The sequence below is a fragment of the Microtus oregoni genome, unplaced genomic scaffold, assembly GCF_018167655.1.
Source record: "Microtus oregoni isolate MIOR12 unplaced genomic scaffold, Mior012 000029F_ref0000214, whole genome shotgun sequence".
Classification (NCBI taxonomy): Eukaryota; Metazoa; Chordata; class Mammalia; order Rodentia; family Cricetidae; genus Microtus; species Microtus oregoni.
In genome coordinates this window covers 12,136,767-12,155,467 of record NW_024543088.1, presented here as the reverse complement: position 1 = coordinate 12,155,467, position 18,701 = coordinate 12,136,767, and the positions used below count along the sequence as shown (strand labels likewise).

Below are 18,701 nucleotides of genomic sequence, written 5' to 3'. Positions count from 1 at the left end.
AATTTCATTTTTTAAAAAATCCAAGTTGTACTGATTAGAAGTCAATTGGGGACTTTTGAGAATTAAAGAGCAATGTGAAAACTGATTTCTGAAAATTCCTAAGTACCTCAAGGTTTCTTTAAGGAAAGGTTAGGGGGGCACAGACTTCACTGGCTCAGGTATATTTGCAAGAATGTTTAAGATCTGCTGGATACTTGGGGCTGTGGACTCTGTTATTAAATACACTGTTTAGTTACTGATTTTATAGATGCTGGAAGCTGCATATGGTCTTCTTGCTACAGAAGAAAACAAATCTAGAATTCAAAGGCTGGCAAATAAAGATGACAGCTCCTCGTCTTGACACATGCGTCTTGAATGGAAGCGTTCCTCTTGTTCTACTTTCGGGGGAATTTAATTCTATTGCTGCATTGAGTGGGTGCAGCCTCCTGCAGGGAATAGAGAGCGTTCTGATCCCCTTCATTTAAAAGTGCCTCGTTTTCCTTCTGCCTCCCACACTCATGTGAGAAGAGATGGGTTTTTGGGGAAAAGAATTCTAAGTTGGACTTGAAGAGGTAGGCAAGGGTGTGGTGTATGTGTGTGACGGTGAAAGACGACAGGAGGCTTGCCTTGACCGTGGACATGGCTGGGCTGGATCAGAGAGAGAAAACATCTCCAGCATTCACTAGACCGTCACAAGAGTGATTCCCAAGTCAGCAGTAGCAGGGGAAGCACCTGTGCATTGGATACCTGATGCAAATGACTGTACAGATGTACAGCCAACCTGCCAGGAAGAAACCAATAACCCACACAATAGACAAGGACGCCCCGTGTCCCTGAGCCCCTACGCCCTTGCACCCATGTGCAGCTCCTAGTGCTGAAATGACAGCTCTTAGGATATGCTGGGTTCTTTCTCCAACTTCCTCATTGGCTGTCAGGGTGACTTTGGGAAAAGACCTAACCTGTTTGTTCTTCAGTTCCCTGATCTGTAACTGACTGTATCACACAGAGGAATTAAACAATCTAAACAGGAAAAGCAAAGCCTTGGGGCAACGCCAACCACACAGCCTTCCACAGACATTGATTCCCTCTCATACTGGGCACAGGGGGCAGCTAATTCAGATCCGCTTGAGCCACAGACCCTTTATTCCCCAGACACCCAACATCTTACCCTCCGTATCCAAGGGGAACTGGGCCTTCAGGGATTCCAACATTCGTGGATGGTTAAGTCTCAAGATACAATGGTGAAGACTTGCATAGTCTTACATGCATTTTGCCGTACACACATCTAGAGATTTACCGTACCCAGTATGGTGCAAACACTAATAATAAATAACAGTAGCAGCATCACTGCTCAGAGCCCAGTTGCTTAAACTGTGAATCACAGAAAAGTCAGCCGCAGTAAAAAGGCTTCTGAACGCACAGCAAGCAAAAGTGAATCCAAAAGCAAACCGGTACAAGCCTGAGGTGTTCCTGCCAGCATTCGCCTGCCTTGTATCATGCACCTTCATTGTGATGTTGGTAGTGAACATACAACATGCTCCGCATGGCACGAGCCATCACCACCGGTCAAGGGACAAAGCCTGAAACATCTCCGCTCCCATTCGAGACCGCAGCACACTGTCAATTGTGGCGTTCCTACTGAGCATGGAAAGCCTTTTGTTTCTATAGAAATAAAATGGCTTTAATTATGGAAAACAAAGACTTTTCACTACCTCCCTACCATCACCCCCCACGCAGCTATCCCATTAGTGTGTCTCTGGACTACTTTCTTAGAAAGACAGGTTTTAAAAGTTGCTGCTCATGTTGCTGGCTTGAGCTTCATACAAAAACAAAACACCAACAACAACAAAAAGGAAATCATTAAGGAATTTCAGCCTAAGATTAAAGCAGCACTTCCAACCATTTCTGAAACGGTCCTAACACACTTCTCCATCTTATACTATGTCTTTATGAGGAGCCGCATTGTCAGTATTGATGATCCGTCAAAATATCGACCGACTCTGGGAAACACTGAGGCTGCGGGCGATACCCTGTAGTACCTACTATTTAGTCACAATTTAATCCTTTATGTCAAAACAAACAAGCAGATCCACCTCATTAGTATGCAAATTTGCTGTCACCTTTAATAAATAATAAAGTTAGGTGTGACTCAAAGAATTGTTTAAAATAAATTTATCTACTGTTAGTAAGTGCTTCATTTTTGTACCTATTTAACATACCTACTGGGGTGGTTTGAATGAGAATGGCCCCACTAGGCTCATGTATTTGAATGCTTAGGCCCCCAGGAGTGCCCTATTTCAAAGGATTAGAAGGATTAGGAGGTGTGGCCTTGCTTAAGTGTGGCCTTGTTGGAGGAAGTATGTTACTAGGGGCAGGCTTTGAGGTTTCAAAAGTCCTGCTAAGTCCAGTCTCTCTCTCTCTCTCTCTCTCTCTCTCTCTCTCATCTCTCTCTTTTTTTCTCTCTCTCTCCTTCTCTCTCTCTCCTTCTCTCTCTCCTTCTCTCTCTCCTTCTCTCTCTCTCCTTCTCTCTCTCCTTCTCTCCCCCTCTCTCTCTCCTTCTCTTTCTCTCTCTCCTCTTCTCTCTCTCTCCTTCTCTCTCTCTCCTTCTCTCTCCCTCCTTCTCTCTCTCCTTCTCTCTCTCCTTCTCTCTCTCCTTCTCTCTCTCTCCCTCTCTCTCTCCTTCTCTCTCTCTCCTTCTCTCTCTCTCCTCTTCTCTCTCTCCTTCTCTCTCTCCTTCTCTCTCTCTCCTTCTCTCTCTCCTTCTCTCTCTCCTTCTCTCTCTCCTTCTCTCTCTCCTTCTCTCTCTCTTTCTCTCTCTCTTTCTCCTTCTTTCTCTCTCTCTCCTCTCTCTCCTTCTCTCTCTCTCCTTCTCTCTCTCTCTCTCTTTTTCTCTCTCTCTCTCCTTCTCTCTCTCTCCTTCTCTCTCTTAGTCTGTGTATCAGGCTGTAGCTCTCAGGTCCAGTGCCATGCCTGCTATCGTGTTTCCTCCCATGATGATAATGGACTAAACCACTGAAACCATAAGCAAGACCCCAATTAAATGCATTCTTTGGTAAGAGTTGCCTTGGTCACAGTGTCTTTCCACAGCGGTAGAAGAGTAACGAGGACACCTACATACCTAGGGTCAAGTAAAAGTTCCTTGGCTGACAAGAGATTGCAAGTACAAAATACTTAAGAAACTTGCCTGCGCACAGGGGTGGGGTCATCCACTAGAACACAAACAACCTGCCCAGTGACCACAACTGCAGAGAAAAAGGATTCTCTGCCCCTCAGAACCAATCAGCTGCAAATATCCCCACACTGGAGTTTCGAGTGTCTTGATCTTCCACAGGTCTTGTGTCGGCAACCATGACAGCGGTGAGGTCAAGGCCTGTTAGCGTCTAACAGACTTATGTGTCATGCCTCCTTTCCCTTCTGATGGTTTACCCACGGGGATCTTTATCATACAGTACACACTCTCTCGCTTTCTCAGGATAAACACTGTATACCCGACTACCATCGCCATTAAGGACCAAGAGTAGCATGGCTGGACCATCTGGCAGGATGACTCAGATATAATTAATGTTTACTGAATGAGTACAGCCATCAGACCCCAAGGTAGGTGTTTCTGCTTTTTTTTATAGAACATTTTATGAATCTATGGGACTAACTGATTAGCTAACCATTAAAATAAAACCCCCGTATGTTAACTGTGAGTTTTAGTTTCTGTGTCCTGATATTCTGATCTCTCAAGGCCTGGATAACTAAGCAGAACCCACCCCATTTCCTTCAGTAGCACCCAGACTGAGGGACACTGTAACCCCAGGGCCAGGTACTAAACCACCAGGGCCAGTCGTTCTTCAGACTGCCTGCTGAAATGGTTCAGACTAGCCAGTTCCCACCCTCCGACCCTGCCTCTCCTGTTCCTGCCCACACTACCCCTTCCTCCTTCTGCCTCCAGGCCTGGTGTTTCTGTGTGTGGAAACCCTGGTAGCTGTGCCAAGCTAACCTTCCAAGAGAGTGTAATACAGACATCTTGCTCAATGGCTGTCATTTTTATGTTTCCTATTGCACCAGATTAAAACAGATCTGAGCTGATCAGAACAGCCCCCAAAATTGTGGAATTAGTTTTCTGTCCTTCCAGTCTCTATATTCAGTAAGCAAGCTTTTGTAATTTGTAAATTTTCTTTGTAATTTTCACTACTTTGCCTCATGTTCATGTTAACAATACTTAACAAAGCAGTTTTGTTTAAGTTTTATTGGTATACATCTAAAAAGATTCAATTAAAATGACTTCCTGCTAGATAAAAGATCCAGTCCTTGTCTATCTTCACAGTACTACCTGTGGCTGGGGCTACTCCGGTGACCTTCCACCCACACCAATTACTCTCTCCTCAGTGGGCAGCTTGGATGTATCCAAGAAGCCCACAAGTGAACTATGTGTCCAGGCCCCCCGTTACTGGGATGGAAGCAGGTGTAGCTACAGCAGATGTAAACTGGGGTTCTCTGGGCAATGTGTATTCAGTGCAGGTCCCTGGGACTGCTTCTGAGCTGGCATGGTCATCACACTCTCTGTTGACATAATTGTCCATCTGCCTGCAATTGTTCTAGAAGTGCTTTCTGCTTGAGCAGGCAGCGGTGAGGAGATTGAGTCACCAGCGGATGGAGGTCTTCACTGTGCAACAAGACTGGCCTTCCTTCCTTCGTTCCTTCCCTTTTCTTCCTCTCCTTCCATCCCTCCCTTTCTTTCCTACCCTCCTTATCTATCTTTTTTTCATTCCTCCTTTTCTCTGAAACACGTCAAACTCTCTCTATAGCCCATTCCGGCATTGAAACTCAAGGTTTCAACAACACTGACTCCTGCTTCAGTGGTCCAACTGGAGAGAAGGGACAGTCTTTCTCTACTCATTACACAATATGTTGGCGGCCCAAAGGAAAACACATGAAATTATTACAGAGTTCAAATACGCAGTGAGTTCAGGTCATATAAAAGGGCCCAGATAGAAATCATAAATTCCTTCCATGGAAAATAATAAAAGTACTGAGATTTAACCTACCATGAGCTGTTTTGTAATGCCACCAAACACTTTGAGCAGGGACTCTGTAGATCCAGCGCAGGACTTATTGCGGCTGGCCTGTGTTTGGCGTTCTTACAGACGTCAGAATTTGAAGACAACTTGCTGTGTTTCCACGCCTCCCACGAGGGGCTCACACTCACTCATCCTACACATGATTACTGTGCATCACCGTTCCACGTGGTTACTATCCATACAGCACAGGACACAGACAGCCTCTGCCTTCCCAGAGCCGACAGTCCAACAAGCAGGTCCACGTAAGTCACCCATGTTTTATCCGCATTTAAGAATACATGGAAACTGTGTGTGTTTTATAACTGATGATCTAGTAACACAGATGACAATTTGACAACAGCGGTAGCACACACACGTCCATTAGCTCAGCCATACACGTCCATCTTATTTTCACTGTTACCTGGATATGTGCCATGGGATCCTATCCTCTAGGCATAACATGGTAGCGCTGTCTTGAAATGAGAGCAATTGTGATTGCTTACAGTAGAGGGGGCACAAGATCCAGCCCACAAACTTTCCCTTGTAGAGGGTGGGGGCTGCATGAGGTAGCATGAGATTCACCCCCCCCAGGACGTATAAACAGGTAGTTGCTGAGGGGGTGGGTGGGTATTCTTCTCCAGTGAAGTAGGAATCCGTACATGGTTCCACTCTTGCAAGTAACCCCAATTAAACTCATTGGTGCACCCAAGTTAGATCTACTTGGGTGGAATCATTTCTTTGGTTTGTCACTGGTGCCCTATCTGGGGTGAGCAGACATTTGGTCGCATTTCCCCACCCCTGGGGAAAGTTAATGCAGCAATGTATCATTTAAGTTCTTTAAACAAAGATTATGTATGACTTGGCACACTGCAAGATGTAACTATATACGCACCACGGCAGGTAAGAGAGCAGCGGGACAGAACCAGCAGATCACTAAAGAAAAGATTTCTCTTTGATTGGCATTTCCACCGTGCTTTGCAAAGCTAGATATAAATGCTTCACCAGCCTTAAGAACGATGCTGATGAAGTTGTTACCGTCTGTTACTGGGTTCATGCATATACATCTTCTGTCCATCACTGGCCAAGCAGAGAAGAGGGAGCCTCACCACGCTTCAGGAATAGCCTCAATCAGACCGGCCTGTGGGCATGTCTGCGGGGGACATTTTCTTGATTGTTAATTGATATAGGAGGCCATCCACCATGGGAAGTACCAACCCTGGGCTTGTGGTACTGGGTTTTGTGAGAAACACTGGTGGAGCAGGAGCCAAAGGCAGCAAGCCAGTAAGCGGTATTCTTAGGCAGTCTCTGCTTCAATTCCTGCCTCCAGACTCACATCTAGGCTTCGTCCAATATTGGACCATAACCTGTGTCCTAGTTTGGTTTCTGTTGCTGAGATATAAACATCACGACCAAAAGCAACTCGGGGAGACTAGGGTTTGGTTCCAGACCATCATCAAGAGAAGTCAGGAGTGCAGGGCTGGAACCTGGAGGTGGGAACTCATACGCATAAGCAGAGAGCCACAGAAGAGAGAAGAACGCTGCTTATTGGCTGCTTTCCGACACCACCCAGGACCTGCCTGGGTATGGCACCACAGACAATGAGCTGGGCCCCTCCCACATCAACTGTTAATCAAGGAAATGTCCCACAGATGTACCCATGGGCCAATCTGATGGAGGCAGTTCCTCACTGACATTCCCTCTTTCCAGATGACTCACGCTTGTGTCCAGTTGACAAAAACCAACCAGCACAATCTGTAAGCCAGATGAACCCTTTCCTCCCCAAGGTGCTATCAGTAAGTATCTCATCACAGCCATGGGAGACAGACTAGGACACAATGGCAGAAGATTGCGAACCGCAGGTGTGTGCTGTGGTCCACACACACAGTGTCAGGAGTGGCACGCATAAAACTGCCCAGCGTTTGGCTTTCTCAGATGGAATAAAAATGATGTCCAGCCTCCCAGCTGAGGATACTTTAGAGTTGGTGAAATATGATTTTCTTTAAGAAAAGCGAGATAGATTGCTTTTTACTGAGAAGCTTTAGGAACCGAGTGAAAGGCTGTGGGTTTTGGACGGTTGTAAGTCCTTGACACCTTTGCACGGGACACTTTTAAGGAAACTGGAAAATGTTGCTAATTCTACATAGTTTCACAGATCAATAGTCATTTAAAGAAGCCTAGTGACTCTCAATCCAAACATGTTTTTGGCGCATCTTCACTCTGGGGCAAGGGACAAACTGCTCTTTCTGCTTTCTCTGGTATTTGGTGCTCCAGTCTAGAAGCAGGAGATGGGGAATGCTGGGGCTGTGCTAGGCACCCAAACCTTACCGCTGCTGGAGAGGATGGGGTGAAATCATTGCATGGGAGGCTTGATCTGAAACCTCAAAGTATACACACAGACTCTGAGATTCTAAATACTTAGGGTAAAAGCAGCCCAGTGCCAAAAACAGGGATGTGTTTCCAGGTAGCATGGGCACAGCTCAAAAATGCATTTGTTTCCTTTGCACCGTAGTGCTGTGAAATCATTCTGAACCAAAGAGAGTTGAGAGCCATACCAAGAACACACACACACGCACGCACACACAGAAACACACCCTTAGGAAGAGAAATTCCATAATAATGGCTATAAATTATAACAGACCTCACTTTTTTGGGCACAGTTTCAAAACTTACTGAGTCACAGTTGGGACCTCCGTTTTAATGCAGTTTAGTCAAATGACAAGTGCCTTGGTATAAAAGCAAATATCAAATTAGAAATAGGTGTGTCACCACATTCGTCACCGAGGCAACAGGTAAAGGGGTGTCTACATGGCAGACATATGTCAGCAGTGTTGACAACAGGCCCCAACATCGATGAGACATTTCCCACTGTGGAGAGGAGGCCTGTTTCCCCTCCCTAAAGCATCACATTATCCTTTCTGGTCAGTAATAGGGAGTTCAGGGATTCCCTGAATTAAAATTCTTTTCCCCACCAAGTTCACAGCAGTCTTTCCTTTTAAGTAGGCCGTCCTCTGTTAGGAATTCTCTGACAGGTGGGACAGCAGGACTCGTGCGTCACTGTAAACACTGCAGGGGATGTGTGGCTGCCAATCAACAAGGTGTGCTGAACAGAAATAGCCTCAGATGACAGAGACAGTAGAGATTGCTCCTTCAGAGCCAAGCCAGTGGGGAGAGGTGCTTCAAAAGGCAAGGGCTTCACCTATCCAGACACCCCAAATCACACCTATGGGGTGGAGCACAGGGGAGACCTGGGGTTGCCCTTCCACACCCGGGGCACACAGTCGCTCAGGGAGAAGAATATAGTCTATAAAGACGTCTGACATGTCAGGCCAGGAGATGACACACACTTCAATTCCCTACTGTATTATAACAAGCAAACTCACTCTCAAAAACTGGGAGACATCACAGAACAGTGGCAGGGAGTCAACCGGAACCCAGGTTCAAACCTTACCTGGATCACTCACTTGCCATGTGATTTTTTAAAGAAATTATCTAAAATAAAATCAAGTCAGCAGGATATGCTGACACATGCCTGTAGTCTCACCCCTTGAGAGAAGGCAGGGAGACCACAGGGAGTTCAAGAGGTGGCCTGAGCTATGTAGGAAGACAACTCAGGAAAGGTAAGGATGCTCCGTTAGAGTGATAATGAAAACAGCACGCACCTCGAGGGGATGCCTGGCGCAGAGTCAGAGCTGCGCAGGACTAAGGCAGTTTCCTTAAAGGAACTCTTGTAAGACAGAATGCGTTGGGATGCAGGGGTAAATTATAAGGATCTGAACAGGACGCCCCCGACTAAGCAGATGTAAAGTTGTCTTACAGCATGAAAGTGTCATGATAAGAAGAGCATACATGTGAAAATCTATGTGTGATCAGGAAAGTATTGGAATCAGATCGAATTTGACATATGTGTTAAAACCTGTTAACCGCAAGGCCAAGCAGTAGCTAAATGTTACTAATGCTGCCCAGTCGTCTTATCATAGGCCTCTTCCTAAAGTCTTGGTTAGCCAGGGTTTTTTAAAGTGGTTTTTTTTTTTAAGGTCTAGTTGTTTATTTGATGTGAACGGATGTTTTGCCTATACCATGTCATGCAGTACTTTCTGCAGATAAGAAGGGGTCATGGGATCCCCTAGAACTGGAGTTATAGATGGTTGTGAGCTGCCATGTGGGTACTGGGAATCAAACCAAGGTCCTCTGCAAGAGCAGACAGTGATCTTTAACCACAGAGCCATCTCTTCATTTCTCGTAACCAGCACGGGTTAAGTAGAGTCTAGCTCCAGTAATTATTCTATGTTACAGAAAGCCTTGTAAATAATGTTTAATCTAGCTATCTTACTTTGACAGTTAAAACTTTTGGCTATGTTCAAATGGACACACTTATTCTATATTCTTTGTTTTCCTTTCTCACTCTGAGAAGTGGTTCACAGCACCTATCCCAATATTAAAAAACAAGCCAATACGAACCAATGAGCAATAAAATATTAAACGCAACACACGTAGCTGGCCGGCTTTGCTCAATGACTCTGGGATCTTTGGTTAGAAAGTAAAATGGGTTTAAAATTTGAAGCCTTTAAAGCATAGACCTCGATGAAGACTATTTTTACAGGCCACTGGTTAAACCCGGTTTATCCTGGGGCACTGTGGACAAGCAAAAGCCACCAGGTTGAACTGGAGATGCGCCTGCAGAATGCCTCCTTCCCCAGGGAGAGTCCCACAGAGCAATTTCCTTTTGCAACGTTCCAAGTTAGAAGGGCTGCTCCGGTGGGAAAGTGCACAGGACCGCTGCGCTCCAGTTTAGCGCATGGTGTAGGTACACAGGGCAGTGTGCCATGGGTCCCTCTAGGGCATCGGGGACCAGGAATCCATCAAACTCTCGGTACCTAACTTTGTCCGGGAACAAACCCTCCTTGAAAACACAACCAGGCAGGAAGAGTACGTAGCGTGGGGATACGATCAGCTGCTGGCGAGACGGCCCTCCTCCCCCACCTCTTCCCCGGAGGGAAGCGACCCGACGGTGCGGGCCCGCCCAGCCCCACCCACCGGCTCCACAAAGCCACTGCCCAGGCGCACGGGTCTCCTGGGGCGATGTGGGGGGTAGAGGTTGAGCAGAGCTGGTACCTTAGGAAGAGGCCGCGATGCCAGAGCCCGGGGACACCCGCAGCATCGCACTGCCGCCGCCAGCTGCTCCACCCGGGGCCGCCGAATTGCGCCCTCCCCGCTGCCCGCGCCGCGCTCCGCCGCTGCGCCCGCTTGGCTGCCGGGAGACCGCCACTGTCAAGTGCAGCCCCGCCCCCGGCGCCGGCCCAGTCGCCGGTTCATTGGCTGCGAGGGTGGCTGGCTCCGCCCCTCGGGGGGCAGGTCCTCTCCAGGGGCGCGCTGGAGGGTGGGGACCCAAGCTGGGCGAGGCTTCCTGCGGGCACCAGGAGCTTCTGCTTTGCCAACCCAGAAATAGACAGCTCCAAAGAAAGGCGAGAGAGGAAGCGTCTTCTCCAGGGCGAGGGCCGTGGCTCCGCGGGACGGGTTCCCTAGGGTGGAATATTGAAATCATAGCAAGAGGACTGGGGGCTGGGTGGTTTTGTTGGCTAGCCTTTTAAACAAACTTGAAATTGCTCTCACACCCCTCAACTCGTCCATTCTATGTAGGAGCTAAAACAACTTAAAACAAGCTGCCCGGCCAAGGTCATTGAGCTGGTGGTTTTGTTTTAGACTTAGTCACACGGAGATTGTTCTAACTATGTACTGTCTAGCAAGCGGTTAATTGAAACTCTGTAGGGATCGAAGAAGATCAGAGGCTGCGGATGTCGGGGGCACGGAATTGGAAGCGCTTGCTCGTGAAAGGTATGAGCACACTGCATACTTTTTTCCCAGTGGCCCTGGACACCTGACTCTTGACTGCGTTATATGCCCCTAAATTATACATTTTATGTAGTGAATTTTAATGATGGGGGAGTTATCTATCAATAAAACAGTTATAAAATGTATTGAGTTGATAATGTTCAGTAAAACCCACATGGATCCGTAGAGTATGCCACAACTTTGACCATTGTGGGCAGAAATTATGCTGTGTGAACTGGCATCCACCCAAGCACCAGTAGTTTCCTTCTATCTCAATCAACCTACTCCAACAGGGCAAAGATTCAAATCTGTCTCAATCTTGAGAGAGTGTACCGCCCGGGGGTGGAGTGGGGGTGTCATTAATGAAAGAAGGTGACAATTACCATAAGGAAGGAAGCTGGGGGCTAGACCCAGAGAACCAAGATCAAAGGAAGGCTATGGGCCCAGTGATGGCCGGCCTGGGATAAACCCAGTGTTGAGCAGTGGTGGTATCTGAGCATGAGGGGCATGGCAGGTAGCCCAGCTGAACAGCCACTACACAGAACAGAGGTGGCCCCTGGGCTCAGATGAGGCAGGTAGCTTATTAAGGAGTAAAGTTAGGGCTTCTTCTAGGTTTCCCTAACCCTGTGCAGAATGCGATGTTGATAATAGGCCTAATTTAAACCCATTTCATCACCTGGATCGGATCAAGGAAAGCACCCACTGTAAGGATTCAAACCTTACAGAATACAAGCAATTTTCTGAATTTTCTGCCCCGAACTGGAGTGGTGTTGGCAGAGCTCAAGGCCTTGACTTCTGAGTGCTAGAGTTAGAGGGCCGTGTCTCCTGACCATGCACCCCCTGTTCTTCATTTTGTCAGTCTATGGCATTGGGGAGCTTCTTCAGCTATGCAAAGTTCTCAGAAGCATTCAAATTGGCCAGTGGCCTGTTTATTTATTGATTGGGAAGTAGAAATATGACAGGAAAAAACAAACCTAGCTACTCATCTAACTCCATAGCAAAACCCCAGGACCTGGTCTCTGCAAGTGTTACTGCTGGACTGGAGAGGTGGCTCACTGGTTAAGAACATAGGCTGTTTTTGCAGAGGACCAGGGGTTCAGTTTCTAGCACCTACACTGGGGTGGGGTGGGGTGGCTCACAACCATCTGTGACTCCAGGCCCTGGAGCTCTAATGCCCTCTTTGTCCTCTGCAGGCATTGCATGCATGAGGTTCACAGACATACACTCAGGCAAACGCTCATACATGAAATAAGGTGTGTATTTCTACTGCCTGGTGCAATTGGCAGCATGCCCACATCAGCTCCCTTTGCTTTCATATCCCCTTTCAGCCCACGTAAGATCTGAAATCCCCTTCAAAGAAGGCCTTGTACTGTGTTTTGATAAACGCATTTTTCTAGCTTCACCTGTCACCTTGTCCTGTTCTCCATCCTCTGGGGATAGGAGGAACATCCAATATAGTTTTATCATAGACAGGAAATACATTTCTCCACACCACCAGATTACAGTGCTGACATGCATTAAGAAATTTATAAACTAATTGGCCCATATTGCATGCCTGCTCCTGAGCTTTGGGACAACTGCACAAACACTAGAGAATTACGTCAACACTTTCCGTGCTTTTAGCAAGCTGTGACTGAATACTGGATCTAAATGCTGGAGCTCTAACTTAGTCCTGGCCTAAGAAACCACAGTATTAACATGTTAGCAGTGAATAGTCTAAATATTTGGGAGAGAAAAAAAAATTGCTAGTTAACGTGGGATCTTTAATCTCTGAGATTAAACCCTCAGTCGGTAATTTTTTTCTTGTTTACTTTCTCTTTCAGGGAACATAGATATTAGGGAAACAATCTACAGTGAGCCACATTCCCAGACTCTCCCGTCCCTTTTCAATACCTCTTCTTAGGCCCGTGCTTTTTTTAAAGATTCTTTCACAAGAATCATACATATAACAAACAGTATTACAATTGTCAGTTGCTAAGTTTCTTGGTGGAAATCTGGGGCCTCCAAAGGAATGAAGGTGTATTAATCTCCCCGGAGTCAAAAGCCCAGAGAAAAAAAAAACAAGGAGAAGGCTGCAGCTATTTCTCTTGCAGGAGCAGATGCTGTCTCACCCCAGGGAGTTATGGGTTGGAAGAAATGAGATAATAAAACTACACAGAGATAATAAAACTACACAAGCTACTTGGTGAATGCTCTCAAAATGGGACCAGCGCCAGCCATAGAGATCTGTAAATAAATACATACATCGCACTCTTAGAACCAAATACAAACACACTAGCTACAGTTTTCTCACTCTGTCCAGAGGAAACTAATTGGAAAAAAAAAATGACCTAATTGAGTCTCACATGGTAGCCTGTGGGAACCAGAAAGGGTGCTGCTGGCTTGGCTCAGCTGGCTGTCAGCTGTCAACTCTGCCCCACAGCCATGCTGTGCAGCCTTCTCCCGCAGTCCTTCTCTCCAAGGTCACTGGCCAGAGTTATGGGCCCAAGCATCTGTTGTCCCTTGCTATGCTTATGGGATTTGCATCTGTAGAAAAAAAAGCGAAGTGAAGACAGGACCTATGAGGTAACCAAAGTGCCTCCCTGACAAGCTGATCGCCTCCTGCTGGTATCAGTCCACAAGCTGGGGTTCCCCATTATTCTAGGAAAACCAATTCACCTTACATACAGGAATCACACCAGCATGTAAGGGTGATCTGACGGGGGGGGGGGGGAATGCACCCGGATGTGTAAATGTGAAACCAGGATGTTTTAAAATGAAAAATACGCAACAGCACACACTTACTTTAAGCAAGTAATGGAAGACAACATTCTTCTAGCTGAAATAAGCCCCCATGGTTCTGTCTGGGACGACTTGGAGAGTATACTGACAGAGAGGGATGCAGAGATGATGGGGAAATGCAGATGAGGCTGAAAGGCTGTTTGCGAAGCAGAGGAGGGAACATTCCGTGGTGAATAGATGGCACCAGAAAGATCACAGCATGGAACGGTGTGGATCGATATCAGGGAAGAGAAGACTGAGTTGATGAGGAGATGCTCAAAGATGAAGCCTGAAACACACGCAGCTGTTAACTTCACCCACTTATCCCAGCTTTTATATATTTCCAGATTTACGCCATGGGAAGCCAGACACAGACTTTAGAGAGAACAGACACAGGCTCGAAGTATTCCAGCAATCACCACAGAGAACGTGAAAATTACCCACTTTGATATTATGCGAAGGAAAGGGAAGCATAATATGCAATTATTCAGAATCTCCAATAAGGCGACTCTTCTGTGAACAAAAGGATGGCTATCAAGGGCAGCTACTGTTGTGACATGGAACTGGGAACACAGCCAAGCCCTTAGCTAGGATGACAGCCCTTGTTCTGTGGGAACTCCTTCAGCCCTTAAGATACCAGCCCCCTCTGGGTGTGCTCTCATGTACTCTACATGCAGAAGAAAAGCGTGCACGGGCCTCTTGGCAACCGTCTTTCCATCACATGACTTTAGCCAACTGTCAAGCAGATGAGGTAGAGAACCTATTTCCAAGACTCTTTCGAGGCTGGGTATGTCTGCTATGTTCAGATCCTAGGTTGCTTCCTTCCCCCTCCCAACACCCATTTCCTCCTTCTACTTTCTTCTCTGTTCTATAGGATGCTGAAGGTGAAGAAACTTGAACCAAGTGATGGGAACGACACCAATTGGAAGTGGAGCAGCATGGCAGAGGGACCCAAGTCCCTGGGTGATGTCACAAAGGACTGTGTCTTTGAAAGCAATAATCACCAATTTTCTTCTGAGTCACTGGGTCTTTAAGTCTCCATGTTATACCACGTTAGGTTAAACCTACTTTGTACAACATCTGAACTTTAATCAAGCTTGTGCTTAGGTCACTTAAACTTCGAATTTGTAGCCTGGAAAGTAATCTGAAATTACTCCAATTAAGCAAAGGCTGCAAGCTAGATATATTTTGTTTGTAAAATATCATAAGTTTAGCTTTACATTTTAAAAAAAAATGATTTATTAATTTTTATTTTGTGTGCATTTTTTTTTTTTTTGCCTGTGTGTATGTCTGAGGGTGTCAGATCTCCTGGGACTAGAGCTGCCATGGGTGAGCTGCCATGTGGTTGCTGGGAATTGAACCTGGATCCTCTGGAAGAGCAGACAGTGCTCTTAACTGTCTTATTGTTCTTTTTCTCTATCCCCTTTATTGGTCTTTTTCCATTTGTTTTTTTGTTTGTTTTTATTTAAATAATCTTAGTAAAGATAGTGCCCAGTTACAGAGATGAGTCTCCTGCCTACTTATGTATTTATGCTGCCCACTTAGCACCTGCAAGCCTGTGAGCCAAGAACGTCTGTGTGACTAAGGCAGAAAACCAACTAGGGCGATAGCCTATGCCCCCATTTCCTATAACCAACAGTCATGGGCTAGGTAAGCCTGGAAAGAAGCCTGTCTCCTTCTTAAGAAGTTACAGGTGCACAGCCTGTGCTTGTCTATTTTCCGTGACTATCACAGAAAACTAAAGGTAATTTAGGAAGAACCCAGATATGTTTTGCTAATGGTTCTGGATGCTGGAAGTCTCAGAATATGACTCTATGGTCTTCTTGCTTCTGGGAGGTCTTGTCATTGCTTCCTAACTTGGTGGAAGGACAGAAAAGGCAGGAGAGAGATCCGAGGAAGCCTCACTGTGCTTCGTAGAAACCCACTTTGGTGAATATGAATTTACTCCTCTGAGGACAGGAATGACCCATCCTTGGGACCATTTAAGCTTCACGTCTCAATTCCGTGACACTAGGAACTGTCATTGTTTCAGCACACAATGCTCTCAACCACCACCACTACCCCACTGTAGTTGGAAGTCTTTTCTCTGTGCCATCAGATCCTGCTGGACTGGTTTCTTTCCTGTCTGCCAGTCCCTGCAGCCGCTTATAAAATAATCATTTGGAGGCTTAATATTAAAAAAATTGTTTGGCTGATGGCTCAGGCATCTTACCTGTTAGCTCTACATAAAAATTAATCCATTTCTAGTGATCTGTGTATGGCCATGTGTCCCATAGCTTACCAGTGATGCTTTCGCATCTTACTCCTCCAGCGGCTGCTGGTATTTACCCGACTCTCCTTCTTTCTCCCTGTCTCTCTGTTTGGATTTTCCATCTAGCTATATTCTGACCTGCCACCAGCCAAAGTAGCTTCTTTATTAATCAATAAAAATAAATCATATTCACAGCATACAGAGGGGGATCCCATGTCACTCCACCCAACAGTCTCCCAATTGGAATGGTTAGTCCCTAGCTAGTGATCTTATTTTGGGGAAATTGTGGGTACCTTAGGAAGCAAGACTGAGCTCGTGGAGGAGGACCGCAGTGGGCAGGTCCTATGGGGAATACTGTCCCTGTCCCCTGCCTGTCTGTCCCCTCTGGTAGGCAATAAAGTGACAAGCTCTTCTCCACCCTACACTTCCACTGCCTTAGCGTCCTGATCAAACATGGAAAACAGATAACCATGGCTGGGTTCTCTGAAGCCAGGAGCCCAAATAGGCTTTTCTTTTAGTCAGTTGTTTCTCTCTGGTACTCTGATCACAGCGATAATTGTAATTCATATGAGAACGGAGGCTCTAAATGAACATCGTGGTGGATGCAGTCAAAACACGGTGCATTCCCAGTTAGCAGGCCTCCCTCCCTAAAGCAGTCATACAGAGACTCCTGTTCCTTCCAACCGGTTGGTTCTTCCTTTTCAGGGGCTTATGGATGTGAGACTAAACCACAACAACTCTTAGCTGTTTTCCTGGCAGAGAAGGAAACACAAGAAAACGAAGAGAACCGTGAACTGTTTCAGCGAGGGCACAGTGCTCTGTTACTTCCTGGGCATTGGCAGCTGACTTCAGATACTTGTCTAGCCTCAGGTTTGGTTTCTAGGAAAAGTGCTGCTCATATTCCTTCATTGGGAAAAGCTTCCTGCTCCTCTTTATGTAGTTCAGGCACTGTAGGTTTGCCGTATCCAGGTCTAGCAAGTCCTGAAGGCTTGCAAGGTGGCGAAGTCCTTCTGCCGCTGAGGCTTTGCTTTCTTACTTGAATTACTTGTAAAATGGTACACTTCTTCTAACCCAGTATCTGATCTCCTGGCCATACGGTTTATATGATTAAGGCAAAATAAATACTTTTATTTCCCTTTATTTACTAGTTTCAAAGATAGTTATTGTCCTAATTGTCCCGAGAAGCCTACTGGTTACCACTTTCATTAACAGTATCATGTAGCCACGAGTTTAAAGTCATTGAAGAGTCCGGGTCGGGGGGGGGGGGGGGGGTGGATCCTTCATTTCCAACACAGAGCACAGAATGCTTCCACACCACCCTAATTTCTGCTTCCAAGTTCAAGTCTGAAGATCATCCAAACCACCCTGAGTTTTGATAACCCATTTAAAGGATTCACACAACTGCCCGGAACCCGTTACGTTTATGGACACAGTGTAAGACAGCACAGCATGGTTGGGAGCGGTGCAGAGAAGCGGTGGGTCCAGCTGGGTCCCTGTGCACGGCTTCTGTTGGTCTTCCCCCAGGTAGTGGTGCACATTCGAACTTCTCATGAGAGCTCTCCCTTCCAACCACCCCCTCTTCCTTTACCCCCTCCCATTTTTTTTCACATAAGACCAAGGACCCAGCCTTATGATTGAAGCTATCCCTTAATTACTTCCCAGAAGCCCCATCTTCGGATACGGCTGTTTCTGTGTTAGATTATGAATTTTAATAGAACACGAACATCTCATTCGCTAACGGGCTTCAAAGCCAGGAAACAGGTATCAACTCCCCAAGAATTTATATTTGAAAATTTGTATGTATGTATTCAGTATCCCAGGATGAGCTTTCACTCTCATTAAAATTCAAGAGAGATCAGTGACCCAAATTTTTAGACTCAGTGTCACAAACTATGAGCTCCTTCAGAAAGAGCATGCGTCTTGTTTCCTTCCCCTTCTGATACGTAAAAAGACATGGGTCGGGGTAGGGAGGTGGGAGTGGGAAGAAGGTTTTTTTTTTCTTCTTAGGAAATATGAGAACAAGGATGATTTTTAAAGATACAAGATTTCTTTCCTTTTTTTTCTCTCTTGTTTTTTTATTTGCTTTTTCATGGGAACTTGAACTTGAGAAACAACTACAAGTGTACTTGTTGTGTGAAGATTGGGCCAGCTATAGACACAGGAGTCTGACAGGTGCAGGGTATATCTGATAGAAATGGCACTTGGTGCTAAATACAAGACTTGAATCAAGAGAGGATAAGGATTTTCACCATTTTCCACTTTTAAAGACTCTAGTGGGTGCTGGAGATGGCTCAGTGGTTAAGGGCACTTGTTGCCCTTCTAGAGGACCTGAGTTTGGTTCTCAACACCGGCTACAGGGTGCTAACAACTGCTTCTAACTCTAGCTCCAAGGGATCTGATGCCCTCCTTTGAATTTTATGGGAATTTACACACACACACACAGAGAGAGAGAGAGAGAGAGAGAGAGAGAGAGAGAGAGAGAGAGAGAGAGAGAAATTTAAAATAATCTCTAATGGCCACATAATCTTTGACTACTTAGTATATTAACAATTTCTTTTAAAGGATGTCATTCCAGGGATATAAATAATAGGGTAGATGCCTCAATATTGACAGTTGGTAGACAGTCCCAGGGCAGGCTTACAATTGGTGCAGTGTTCTTTGCTGCCTTTCATCATGTTCACTAGCCTTGAAAGCTCAGTTTTCATTGCTATCTTGCATTTCCCAGTGCTCACTGGGGTCGCAGACACATGATTGCTGGCAGGGCCCACCCATGCAGCTGCAGTGTTTTCAGGTCTAGGATGTGAAACACTCTGCACTCATGACTCTTGTCATGA

At 46.1% G+C, this 18,701-nt stretch overlaps 1 protein-coding gene across 1 annotated transcript in view; it reads right to left on the bottom strand.

Annotated features, from left to right (window-relative positions):
* Positions 1-10,253, bottom strand: part of Fry (FRY microtubule binding protein) — a 388,874-nt gene extending 378,621 nt beyond the window's left edge. Inside the window, exon 1 of the mRNA XM_041677848.1 lies at positions 10,140-10,253. The gene's annotated coding sequence lies outside the window, so the exon portion shown is untranslated. The remainder of the gene's footprint in view (positions 1-10,139) is intronic.
* Between the last annotated feature and the right edge of the window lie 8,448 nt (positions 10,254-18,701).